This window comes from Cebus imitator, unplaced genomic scaffold, assembly GCF_001604975.1.
Source record: "Cebus imitator isolate Cc_AM_T3 unplaced genomic scaffold, Cebus_imitator-1.0 Scaffold215, whole genome shotgun sequence".
Lineage (NCBI taxonomy): Eukaryota > Metazoa > Chordata > Mammalia > Primates > Cebidae > Cebus > Cebus imitator.
In genome coordinates, this window is record NW_016107530.1 from 2,717,274 (window position 1) to 2,729,085 (window position 11,812).

The window sequence follows — 11,812 nt, forward strand, 5'->3', positions numbered from 1 at the left end:
TACCCAGGCTGGAGTGCAATGGCACGATCTCGGCTTACCGCAACCTCTGCCTCCTGGGTTCAGGCAATTCTCCTGCCTCAACCTCCTCAGTAGCTGGGATTACAGGCACACGCCACCATGCCCAGCTAATGTTTTTGTATTTTTAGTAGAGACGGAGTTTCACCATGTTGACCAGGATGGTCTCGATCTCTTGACCTCGTGATCCACCCGCCTCGGCCTCCCAAAGTGCTGGGATTACAGGCTTGAGCCACCGCGCCCGGCCACATCTATATTCTTAAGTGAAACTGGTCTATAATTTCTTAGACCATTTTAAGGACTTCAGGTCTATAATGTTTTGATAACTTATTCACCAGATTTTGTTATTAAGGTCATGTTTGCTTTACAAAGTGGCTAACAATGTTTTTCAACCATCTGGAATAGTTAGAATAACAAAGTTTCCATTGGTTAAAATTTGATAAGAACTCAGCATTTCTTGTATCTCCTGGGCACATACTAGACTACAGTTCTCAGCCTTGCTTGTTGTTAGGGTATCATGTGACCGAATTCTGGCTAATGGAACAGGGCAGAAGCAGATCCTTTCCAGACCTGAGCCATAGGAGCCATTCTCCATCCTCCTTGCACCTTCTTTCGCAATGACCTGGAACCACCTGTTAAAAACAGTAGATGCCAATCAAGCAATGAGTGGATAAAGAAAATGTGAGATACACACACACACACACACACACACACACACACACACACACAGAATACTACTCAGCCATAAAAAAATGAAATAATCAGTGTTACAGCTCTTTTAGAATTTGTCTAGCAGGCTTTCCGGTTTTATGCCGGCAAGCCCCCCCCCAAAAAAATAAATAAATAAAATGAAATAATAGCATTTGCAGCGACCTGGCTGGAACTGGAAACCATTATCCCAAGTAAAATAACTCTGGAAAAGAAAACCAAATGTTGTGCGTTCTCAGTTATAAGTGGGCGCTAAGCTATGAAAATGCAAAGACATAAGGATGATAATGGACTTTGGGGACTTTGCAGGGAAGGGTAGGAGGGGTGAGGAATAAAAGACTGCACATTGGGTACAGTGCACACCGTTTGCATGATGGGTGCACCAAAATCTCTTAGAAAATCACCACTAAAGAATTCATCCATGTAACCAAAAACCACCTGTTCCCCAAAAATGATTGAAATAAAGTAAACTAATAAGAAAAACAAAGGTAGTAGAGACATAAGATGAAAGGAACATGGAATCTTGAAATACCATTGGGAGATAGTCACCTAACAATGAGAAACATTGTTTTGGTCTTTATGTGAGTAGAAGGTAAACTTCAATTGTGCTAACCCCTGAGATATAAGGAGGGAAGTTGCAGGCGTTAGTATTCCCTTATTAATACTAAAGTTAACTGTTAAATCATCCAGACCTGATACATTTCTAAGTCATGGATTTTCTAACAGTTTAATTGAGATATAATTTATGTGCCATACAATTCACCTATTTAAAATGTACAGTGTGGCCAAGCGTGGTGACTCACGCCTGTAATCCCAGCACTTTGGGAGGCCTAGGCGGGCGGATCACAAGGTCTGGAGCAAGACCATCCTGGCCAACATGGTGAAACCCCGTCTTTACTAAAAATACAAAAATTAGCCAGGCTGGCAACACATGCCTGTAGTCCCACCTACTTGGGAGGTTGAGGCAGGAGAATTGCTTGAACCCAGGAGGCAGAGGCTGCAGTGAGCCAAGATTGCACCACTGCACTCCAGCCTGGGAAACAGAGCAAGACTCCCATCAAAAAAAAAAAAAAAAAAAATGTGCAGTGCAATTGATGGCAGTGGCCATCACACCAGCTGTAGTGGGGAGGCACCATATGGCTGCACCTCCCTGGAGCCAGTGGGAACCAAAAGCAAGTGGAAGCTTTGCCCCTTCTGAGTTGGGGTGGGAGCTCTCCAGGTGTCACTGCAGTCGCCCAAACTGTGGCTGCAGACTCAGGTGTCTCGGCACCCTTGGGAACCTGGGAAGGACCCCCCTTCCCTTGCAGGCTCAGAAGTGCCTGCTCCCACCGCCCGGCTTCTCCCCCACCCCAAGTGTTGGCACCCACTCCAATCTTGGAGAAAAGGCTGGCAGAGCCAGGACATCATGAACGGCAGGCAGATTCCTGGGTGGAAGGGGGCAGATTCCTGGTGAGGTCCCACCTTCAGGACAGGGAGGGTCTGACAGCTGGAGGCTGGGTGCCAGTCCCACAGACTGGAGTGGGAACTTGTGGTGCCTTTTCCAGGCCTGCCCATGGCTGCCCATGAACCAATCAGCATGTACTTCCCCCCTTCTGAGACCCGTAAAAGCCCCAGGCTCAGCCAGAGCTAAGCATTTGACAAAAGGGACGACTAGCTGCAGAAAGGAGCAACCCACTCCAGAGTTTTCCCTCCGCTAAAGAATCAATGCTCTCATCAGGACATCTCAGCTGCAGAAAGGAGCTATCCTCTGCGGGTCTTCTCTGAGCTGTTCTATCACTTAATAAAGATCCTCTTCACCTTGCTCATCCTCTACTTGTCTGCATACCCACAAGAACTTGAGACCCACCAAACGGTGGAGCTGAAAGAGCTGTAACCCAACAGGGCTGCAACTGTAACACCAACAGGGCGGGCCCCTTGCCTGCCATGTTGTGCATGAAGAGAAGGAGAGAATAGCCGCTGCCCTTTGGGGAGCCCAGACCTGGGAGCTTCCCCCAGCCAGAGCTGTGTATCCCTCTTTGGGGTTCTGCAGTGCCTGGTATCTCCAAGCTTCCAGGTGACACCGCATTCCCCCAATGCCAGCCAGGGAAGCTTCTTGCAGTGCGCCTGGTCCAGCCACAGCCTCACAGAAAGCTGGAGCTGCAGCCAGTGTGTCCGACTGCACGGTGGCCAGACCCCATGCTCGTTCACATACTCCTGGCCACTCCGCCTGATTGGCCCTTGGCAGGCATGGGATCCAGGTGGAGAGCATGAATGCAGTGTGCCAGGCCAAGTGAGCATGAGCAAAACTTGGGCTAAGGCGCCACTGGCCACAGAGGATTCCAGCCAGAAAAGTGACACCCCAAAGATCCCGCAACAAAATGGTCTTTAGTATAGTCACAGATATATGCAACCGTTATCAAAGTAAATTTAAAACATTTTTGTTACCTCAAAAAGAAGCTTCATAACTTTCCCACCCACCTGCAGTCCCAAGCACTCATGAATCTATGTTCCATCTCCATAAACTCTTATTCTACACATTTCATATGAATCTAATCATGTAGTTCTGTGGTCTTTTGTGATTTGCTTATTTCATTTAGCATAATGTTCTAAAGCAAGCTTGTCCAGCCCATGGCCAAAACATTGCATGTGGCCCAAGATGGCTTTGAATGTGGCCCAACACGGATTCCTAAACTTTCTTAAATTTTTCAGCTCATCAGGTATCATTAACGTTAGTGTATTTTGTGTGTGGCCCAGGACAATTCTTCCAGTGTGGTCCAGGGAAGCCAAAAGTTTGTACACTCCTGTTTTAAAGGTTCATTCAATGCTGTGGCATGTATTAGAATTTCAGTACTTTTTGTGGCCAAATAACATTCCATTGTATGGATGTAACACAACTTATTTATCCATTTGTTCACTGATGAATATTTGGGTTGTTCCCACTTTTTGACCACCATGTATAATGTTGCCATAAACATTTGTGTACAAATTTTTCTGTGAACATATGTTTTCATTTCTCTTGGGCATATACCTAGGAGTAAATTCACTGTATCATATGGAAACTCTATATTTAATCATTTGAGGAACTGCCAGACTGTTTTTCAGAGTGGCTGCACCATTTTACATTCCCAGCTGCAATGTATGAAGGTTCCAATTTCTCCATATCTTCACCAATGCTTGTTATAATCTGGGCTTTTTTTTTTTTTCTTTTTTTGAAACAGGATCTCACTCTGTCTCCCAGGCTAGAGTGGGGTGGTGTAATTGTGGTTCACAGCAGCCTCAACCTCTCAGGCTCCAACAATCCTCCCATCTCAGCCTCCTGAGTAGCTGAAACTACAGGCATGCATCACCACCCAGGCTAATTTTTATTTTTGTAGAGACAGGGTCTCACTATATTGCCTTGGTGGTCACGAGCTCCTGGGCACAGGCCATTCGCCCACCTTGGCCTCCCAAAGTGCTGGGATAACAGGCATGAGCCATGGTGCCCAGCTGTCTGGCTTTTTGATTCTAGCCATCCTAGTGGATGTGCCACATTTTCCTTGTCCAGTCTATCATCGATGGGCATTTGGGTTGGTTCCAGGTCTTTGCTATTGTAAACAGTGCCGCAATGAACATATGTGTACTGAGTCATAGATTTTTAATCACATTTTAATCTTGCATATGGTTATAGACTTACTTGAGGCATTTTTAAAATTACTTTTGGTAACTTATAGTCTTCTGGAAAATGATTCACTTCTCTAGTTTTTCAAATCTACTGCCATAGAGTTGCACTTTATACTCATCTGTAATTCTTTTCATCTCCTCAGCATCTGTGTTTATATCATATCTCTTCTTCCTAATATTGTATATTTTAGCTTCTGTTCTACCCGCTCAATCATATCCAAGCTCATTTGGGGGTGAACTCTTTATCTTTTATAGAAGATGAAGCTTGGTTTTATTAAATTTTTTTACCAGTTTTTCTTTTCGACTTATTTATTTCAACTTTTATCTTTTAGAAATTCCCCATAGTGTCTTATCTATGTTATTACTTTTATTACTCTTCTTTTTTCCAGACACATTGGATAGGAGCTTAATACTGTGCCTCATTATTAATTATCAGTGTATCTTTATCTTAGCTTAAATACTTAATTAACTTGGCTTAAAGTCTTTTTTTGTTTTGTTTTTTGAGAGATGAGGGTCTGGTATGTTGCCAGTGCTGGTGTTGAAATCCTGAGCTCAAGCAATCTCTCACCTGAGTTCCACCAAAGTACTGGGATTACAGACATGAGCCTGGTTTAAGTCTTTTATTCTAAATAATAAAAATCTTTATGTCTGTATATTTTCTCTTGTGAAGTTTTAAATGCATCATGTAAGTTTTATATCATTTATTCTCCTTTTGTTAATTTAAATTTCACATTTTATAAACTGTAAAAATACAGAGGTTATTTAATAGTGTTTATTCACACCTGTAATCCCAGCACTTTAGGAGGCTGAGACAGGAGGATCACTTGAGGCCAGGACTTCATGACCAGCCTAGACAACAGAGCTAGACCTGTCTCTTAAAAAAAATGCATATATAGAATCTTATTATTTTACTTTTTCAACCCCCCAATTTCCTTGCCTATTTTTTTGTCTACTGAATGGTCGAAATCTGAAATTTATGTTTAAATCACTCACTATGATTGTAGTTCTCCTTTTTTTTTTTTTTCTAGTTAGGAAGTTCTGTTTTCAGCTTTAAAAGATGTTGTTTTGCCTACTTAACTGCTGCACAGTTTGGCACATACAGGCTTATGGAGGCAGTTGCAGTGAGCAGAGATCACACCACTGCACTCCAGCCTGGGCGACAGAGCGAGACTCCGTCTCAAAAAAAAGAATCAAGAGTTTATTCTTCAATAACTTTTAGTTTTTCCTCTGTTTCCTTTATTCTGGGGTACTGGGGGTGCTGATGGGGGAGGGCATGCCAGGCACTCGGGTGAGACTCCCATGACCCCTGTCCTTGTGTGTTCTCAGTGATGCTCTGTCCATACATTTTCCTTTGCATCCTGAGAACGTTTCTCCATCTGGTCCTTTGATATCTTGCATTTGATTTTTACATTTTCAGGTCTGCTATTTGTTGTATTCAATGCCAATTGAAGTCCGTTACTGTATTTTTTGTTTATCACTGTCTCTTACCACGGATTGTCCTTAGTTAATAGAAGTATTCTCTTACACCGTACATAGAGCCTGAAGTACACATATTTTGTCTTTGCCAATACAATATAGAGCTGAGGAAGGTTATACTCTGAGTTGTGTGTCCAGTCAACAAAGATTTACTAGGTACCTACTATGTGTCTTGGGAGGTGCAGGAGCTACAGGGATCATAAGACACAAACCTCGCCCTCTTGTTCTCCTTTCCATGTAGCTGCCCCTTTTCCCTTGGGCCCAGTTTTCCTCCTGGTGGCCCCTCTCATGGATAGTTATTTCCACAAGCACTTGGATGCATGGGTCTCCTCCGGCTCCCACACAAGCCCCTCATACCCTGGCAGAGCCCTCTTCACAGAGCCAAGGCAGGGATATTGGGGCATGTGGTGCCAGCTGGGTCCTGGCCAGGGGAACATTCTCCACAGGCCCGTTCCCCTTCCAGGTGTGAGACATTCTGACCCCCCAGGCACCGTGGGCCAGGAGCCTCTGCGTGGCTCTGCCGCTCTGCTCCCACTGCCCACTCTCTGTTCTGCTGCTCCTCTCATGGGAGTTGGTTTCTGAGACCCACTTTTGCTGCCAGCAAGGCCCAGATGATGCTGAAAGGCCCCCGACTGACTTTCCCAGAGGTTCACCAGTGAAGCCCGTGTCAGCCTCAGGAGGGCAGCTAAGGCCAGTCATAAAAACCCCCTTCAGGAGGCTGAGCTCCTGGCAGCTCCTTGGCCTGGGCCCCGGCTAGAAGCTGCTCCAAGATCTGCCTCAAGTGCAGGCTTAGCTTCTCAAGTTGCTGTGGGTATGTTCTATTTGTCTGATTTCTCCAGGTTTTTCCACTGGATATTGGGGCTGGGGGGCAGCCCTGGCATGCTGACTTTGGCAGATGGAGGAGAAGACACAGAAGCAGTGAAAGGGAGCCACCAGCGAGGTGGCAGTTGCCATTAAAGGGCACTGTACATCTGGCACAGCCATTCCGTGAGCCATCACACCCTTCTGGAGAGGAGAAGGTAGAGGCCAGAGAGGGACAAAGATTTCGCCACAGCCTGTAAGGAGTGCAACACACCGAGCCTGGCCCTCTGGGGTTCACACATGGGATGCAGTGAGCCACTGAGTCTCGGGGGCCCGGACAGCACAGGGGCCACAGCTCCAGGCCATTTCCATTCCCTGGGTTGGCACCTGCTTAGTGTGCACCCCTTATGCCCCAGGCACCCTGATCTCATCTCTCTGGAGACAGCAGAGCAGAAAGCAGATCATGATCCTGCCCCCCAGTGGAGGAGACTGACCATACACAAACAAATCAGTGAAATAGATACCTTCAGCGACTGCGGTTTATTATCTTTATTATCGTGACCTGTTACTATAGCCTGTTCAGTGCAAGGCAAGTGCTTGGGGGAGGGGTCGGTGCTGAGCCCTCGCAGGGGCTAAGAACTTTCCATGCATGATCCCATGTCCTCCTCACAGAGACTCAGCCAAGTGGGGATCATCCTCTTGCTTTTGCAGATGAAGAACTGGCCCTCCAGAGCCCTAGTACTCCCACTTTTCATTCTGGCATCCAAGACATGGCCGCCCTCCCCAGCCTCAGTCCAGGCCCCTCTGCAGCTGTCTAAAGGCCGAGGCCTCCCTCTGGTGGCCACATGATGCGCAGGTGGAGGCAGTGCTTGGGGCGCTTCACCTCGGTCCTATTTAGAGTGGCGGAAGGAGGCAGCACTGGCCCTGATCCTCCTCAGCTGCTCAGAGGCAGGCAGAGGGGTTCAAATCCTGGTTCTTCCATTTATTCCACCAACTGTATGACTTGAATATGTCAGCTGGTCTCTAAGCCTATGTCCTCACCTGCCAAATGCAAATCAAAAAGGCCCTGATTTTTTGCTGTGATGACTAAATGGGATGAAGAATGAAATGTACTAAGCAAATGCCCGGAACATAGTGACCAAACGAGAGCTGATAACGGTAACCTTGATTGCTACTCCGATTGTTAGTATCCAGCCTCAGTTTCCCAGCCTATGAAATGGGAATGGAAAAGTCTCATCTATGCAGGTGGCACAAAATGATCACTCTTTTAGTCGACATTTATTGAGCACCTACTATAATCAGGAGCTATAGTATTTTTGGCTCCCTCACCTTGTGGTCTGCCCTTTTGGAGCATGGGGTGGATGGTACACTCCTGCTGCTGCCCAGGCAGGTGCCCTGGCTCAGGGAGTGGAGACGCTGAAGTTGCTGAGTGCTGGGTGCTAAGCGGTGGGTCGGCTGCGCCACCTAGCGACCACATTCCCTCATGTCAGCTCTGCTCATTTTCTTGCTGGGAACCTTGTGCCTTCTGCCTGGGCTCTCAGGATTGCAAATCAGGCTCCCTCCAAGGGTGGAAAGCCAGGACCTTGTGCCAGAGCCGGTAGCCCCATAATATTTCCAGGTGTTTCTCAGGCCCCAGGAAGGTGGTAGGCAAGGCAAGAACTTGGAAGGAGCCAGGCTCTGGGGTTGCTGGCAGGGTTTCTTGGCCTGCAACTTACTAAGCTAGTCTGGCCTTTATCTTTCCTCTCCTGCAAAGTGGATGATCATGAAAGAAGTCCCTCCACACACAGAATTGAAATGAGCTTCAGAGGAGATAGGAGGGCGGGGGAGGATGTGAAAGTGTTGGGAGCTGGATCTTTCTGGTGAGAGGACAGATGGAACTGTGTGAACTAAGGATGAACCGAGTCAGCCCCGGTGACCTGCCAACTAGAGCAGGGACCCGGGGCTGAGGCTAGAGTGGTGAATAAGACCTCAAATTCCAGGCTAGATGAGGTCACCACGGGATTGTGGATAGAAAAGACAGATGAGGCCCTCAAATGCTAAGAGGCTGGAAAAGAGAAATCAGCAACTGAGACTCATAAGAGGTGGACACAGAAGTAAGAGAAAAACTAGGCAAGGTTGGTGTCTTGGAGGAAAAACAAGAAGGCATTTCAAGGAGAGGAGAATGATCAACTGGCCCACATGTGACAGACAAGTCAAGGAGCTGAGTAATACCACGTGGACACAGGACTTAGCAATGCAGAGATCACTGGTGATGTTGATGAGAGCAATTTGGGGCTAGTGGGACAAGAGTCTAATCAGGGAGGTCCAAGAATGATGGGAGAAGAGGAACCAGAAACAGGACAGACACTCTTTCAAAGCAGTTGCTGTGAAGGGAAAGAGAGAGCAGGGGCTGGAGAGGAGAAGCCATCAGGAGAGCTGTGCTTGTGTGCTTGCCAATATCCAGGAATAAGAGGGATGAAATCGCTAAAAGTTCTAGAATAATAAGGGAGTGTTATGAACAAGCATATGTCAATAAGCTTGACAGCTTAGATGAAATGATCAAATTCCTTGAAAGACAAAACTACCAAAGCTCTCAAGAAGAAATAAGTAGTCTTAAATTGATGAAATAGATGTATAGTTTAAAATATTCCTACAAAGAAGATATTCCAGGTAGCTTCACTAGTGAATTTTATCAAACTTTGAAAGAAGAAATGCCACCAATTCTTTTTTTTTTAATTTATTTATTTAACTTTAGGTGCATACTATATCTGGCATTTCCCCCCATGTTATCCCTCCCCTCCCTCCCCACTCCACCCCACTTTCTCTCCCCTACCCCCCCAAGTGCTCCCAGTGTGTGATGCTTCTCTCCCTGAGTCCACATGTTCTCATTGTTCAACACCCAACTATGAGTGAGAACATGCGGTATTTGGCTTTCTGTTCTTGTACCAGTTTGCTGAGAATGATGGTTTCCAGATTCATCCAAGTCCCTACAAAGGACACAAACTCATCGTTTTTTATGGCTGCATAGTATTCCATGGTGTATATGTACCACATTTTCTTTGTCCAGTCTATCACTGATGGGCATTTGGGCTGGTTTCAGGTCTTTGCTATTGTACACAGGGCTGCAGTGAACATATGTGTGCATGTGTCTTTATAGTAGAATGATTTATAGCTCTTTGGGTATATGCCCAGTAATGGGATTGCTGGGTCAAGTGGAGTTTCTATTTCTAGATCCCTGAGAAATAGCCACACTGTCTTCCACAATGGTTGAACTAATTTACACTCCCACCAATGTGTAAGAGTGTTCCTATTTCTCCACATCCTCTCCAGCATCTGTTGTCTCCAGATTTTTTAATGATAACCATTCTAACTGGCATGAGATGGTATCTCCATGTGGTTTTGATTTGCGTTTCTCTAATGAGCAGTGATGATGAGCATTTTTTCATATGTTTGTTGGCCTCACATATGTCTTCTTTTGAAAAACGTCTGTTCATATCCTTTGCCCACTTTTTAATGGGGTTGTTTGTTTTTTTCCTGTACATCTGTTTTAGGTCTTTGTAGATTCTGGATATCAGCCCTTTGTCAGACGGGTAGATTGCAAAAATTTTTTCCCATTCTGTTGGTTGTCAATTCACTCTAATGATAGTTTCTTTTGCTGTGCAGAAGCTCTGAATTTTAATTAGGTCCCATTTGTCTATCTTGGCTTTTATTGCCATTGCTTTTGGTGTTTTAGTCATGAAGTCCTTGCCTTTGCCTATCTCCTGGATGGTTTTGCCTACGTTTTCTTCTAGTGTTTTTATGGTGTTAGGTTTTATGTTTAAATCTTTAATCCATCTGGAGTTAATTTTAGTGTAAGGTGTCAGGAAGGGGTCCAGTTTCTGCTTTCTGCACATGGCTAGCCAGCTTTCCCAACACCGTTTATTAAACATGAAGTCCTTTCCCCATTGCTTGTTTTTGTCAGGTTTGTCAAAAGATCAGATGGCTGTAGATGTGTAGTGTTTCTTCTGGGGTCTCTGTTCTGTTCCATTGGTCTATGTCTCTGTTTTGGTACCAGTACCATGCTGTTTTGATTACTGTAGCCCTGTAGTATAGTTTCAAGTCCGGCAGTGTGATGCCTCCGGCTCTGTTGTTTTTGCTTAGGATTGTCTTGGCTGTGTGGGCTCTCTTGTGATTCCATATGAAGTTTAAAGTGGTTTTTTCCAGTTCTGTGAAGAAGGTCATTGGTAGAAATACCACCAATTCTACAAATTTTTCCAGGAAATTGAAAAGGAAGAAATATTTCCCAGCAAATTCTATGAAGCCAGCATTACTTTGATACCAAAACAAGACAAAGACTTTACAAGAAAACAATCCTCCTGAACAAAGGTACAAAAATCCTAAACAAAATTTTAGCAAACCAAATCCAACAATATATTAAAAGGGTACCACATCATCACTGAATGGGGCTTATTCCAGGAATGCAAGGTTAATTCAGCATGTGAAAATCGATCAATGACATTCACCATATTTGCAGATTTAAAAATATGCAGAAAAGGCATTTGACGAAACCCAACATCTATTCCTGACAAAAATTTTCAGTAAACTAGAAACACAAGAGAACTTAGTCGATCTGGGTAAAGAATATCTGTGAAAAACCTACATCTAACATTATACTCAATGATAAAAGCTGAACCCTTTTCCCCTAAGATCAGGATCAAGTCAAGGAAGTCTGCTCTTACATTTGCTGTGCAACACTGACCAAAAAGTAGTGAAAAATCCAGATATAAACCTGCACATACATGGACAATTGTTTTTCAACAAAGGTGCCAAGGCAATCAGTGGAAATTCATCTCTGCTTTCAACAGGTGGCGCTGGAGCAATTGGATAAGCATGTTCAAAACAGATCAACTTTGATGCGTACTTTGTACCATGTTAGAAAATTAACTCAAAATGAATCCTTGAATTAAATGTAAGAGTTTTATATAATTGTAACATAACTATAGAACTTCTAAAAGAATATGTAGGAGAAAACCTTTGTGACCTTGGTTTAGGCAAACATTTCTTAGCTATGACACCAAAAGCATGCGTTAAAGAAAACATTGATAAATTAGAGTTCATCAAGTTAAAAAGTCCTGCTTTTTGAAAACCACCATTAAGAAACTGAAAAGTAGCCGGGCGCGGTGGCTCAAGCCTGTAATCCCAGCACTTTGGGAGG

The 11,812-nt window shown here is 44.8% G+C and overlaps 1 non-coding gene across 1 annotated transcript; it reads left to right on the plus strand.

Annotated features, from left to right (window-relative positions):
- Positions 1-777: 777 nt before the first annotated feature.
- LOC119474164 lies at positions 778-840 on the plus strand. Its single transcript, XR_005203457.1, has one exon. It is a non-coding gene; the product is annotated as a U7 small nuclear RNA (small nuclear RNA).
- The last annotated feature ends 10,972 nt before the right edge of the window (positions 841-11,812 follow it).